General features: G+C 48.9%; 1 non-coding gene across 1 annotated transcript; it reads right to left on the bottom strand.

Annotated features, from left to right (window-relative positions):
• Positions 1 to 1,208: 1,208 nt before the first annotated feature.
• On the bottom strand, positions 1,209 to 1,336 carry LOC129673759 (small nucleolar RNA SNORA17). Its single transcript, XR_008719695.1, has one exon. It is a non-coding gene; the product is annotated as a small nucleolar RNA SNORA17 (small nucleolar RNA).
• Between the last annotated feature and the right edge of the window lie 526 nt (positions 1,337 to 1,862).

Raw genomic sequence — 1,862 nt, 5'->3', positions numbered from 1 at the left:
CTTCTGAGTGTTGCAGTTGATGGAAGTCATGGCCAATCCTCTCACTCTCATGACCCTGGGGCCAGCTCTCCCCAGATAGCTTGGCAAGGAATAAGGAAGGGGAGAAGGGCATCTCTCCCTCATCCACACTTTCACCCAAAAGACAAGAGGCAGGACAGGCTCTCCTCCACTCATGCCCTGGCTTACCTGCAACCCCCATATCCATCTCTACTATGCTGCCTAGGTGAGGCACAATGTCTGCTCTCCCAATTGCTGCAGCAGGTGAGGGGAAAAACCAGCTCTCCTGCTCTCATGACCCCAGGGCCAGGTCTCCCACCTGCCACAGGTGTGAGGGGTGATGGGGAAGGAGGGTATCTCTCCCTCATCAGATGACCACAGGTAAGACAGGGCCAGATTTCCCATGCTCACTTTCATCTGCAACTCCTGCAATGTGTGGGTCTGCTCTCCAGAGCACCATGGCTGGCTAAGGGTGGGGTCAGCTCTCTTGCTCTCACACTCCCAGGGCTGCTTTCCCACAATTTCCAGGTAAGGGATGAGGCCAGTTCTGTACAACCCTCAGAAATAAACATGTCCCCAGACAGCAGCCCAGACTAGAGATGTCCACCTGGTCTTTGGTGGTAACAGACTCCTCTGATACAGGGTCATGAACCCAGATGTGTCCCCTGGTGGCAGCACAGGCCAGGACCCCACCATTGTCCCAGGTGACATCAGCAGCTACACATCAGGCTGTTCCTAACTATCCTTGAGTCTCCTGTTCTGCCTCTCTTTACTGTGCCCACATTTCCTGTACTTCTTCACCACTTGTTTGCTCCTCATAGTGGTGCCTAGCGTCTCTGTGTGTCAGGGTTCATCTCAGGTGTGGTCTTAGGAGTGCTATGTTCCTCTTGTGCATTATCGTTCCTGGCAGGGGTCACCTTGGGCATGATTGCACCCCCCCCCTCAGCTCAAGGTGCAAGACTGATGGTCATTTCAGGCTCACTTCATGTCCAGGCCCATGGCACATGACTTTTGGACACCTCAAGCTCTCTCCTTAGAGAGACCAAGCAGCCCCGTGCAAGGGTCTTCCATCTCAGGCTCATTCCTGTGTGGTAACTATGGTCACAGACGGGGTTCTTTTAGTTCCTGGATTCTCACCATTCCAGGAGCCTGTTCAGCCCTGCCAGGTGCTGGACTGATAATCAATTTCAGGCACACTTTTGTTAGGGGATGTTAAACTACTACTAATCATTGGGATATTCACATGTCAGAACACTGAGTCCACATAGCCCCTTTCTTCTGTGCCACCGTGACTCACATAGGACACAGCAGGCACACCTGCAACACTTCTAAGGCCAGGAAATATACTGTTTTGCATATTTAAACTCGAGCAAGTAATATGTAGAATGTAAAAATGGGACAGTGGGGTTGGAGGGCTTAAAGATAGGGGATAATAAATTACAAGTCAAATTAAAGCTGAGGGTGGGTGGGGGACTGGGAGCAGAAAGAGTCAAGCACAGTAGGAAATGGGAAATGAGGTGTTGTTGGGAGACAATCAAAATGAAGGCAGTGTGAAAAAGCTATACGGAAACTATAATCTTAGAACCCAAGAAAAATTCAATTGCAAGGGATAATATGACACACATAGCATGAAAGGGTATGTGAGTATAAATCATGTCAAAAGTTTGAGCATAGGAGGATTAAGGAGAAGAGAAGATTTAAATACATATGTGATGTTTTAAAATGACATTTATTTGGGTGTTGTAATCCCAGCTAGGGGAGGCAGAGGTAGATGGATCTCTGTCAGTTTGAGCCCAGCCTAGTCTACAAAGGAAGTCTAGGACAACCAAGGCTACACAGAGAAACCCTGTCTTAAAAAAAAAAAA

The sequence above is a fragment of the Psammomys obesus genome, unplaced genomic scaffold (assembly GCF_907164565.1).
Source record: "Psammomys obesus unplaced genomic scaffold, mPsaObe1.curated_primary_1811, whole genome shotgun sequence".
Lineage (NCBI taxonomy): Eukaryota > Metazoa > Chordata > Mammalia > Rodentia > Muridae > Psammomys > Psammomys obesus.
The sequence above is the reverse complement of the archived record's forward strand: the minus strand, read 5'-3'. Positions and strand labels throughout refer to the sequence as shown.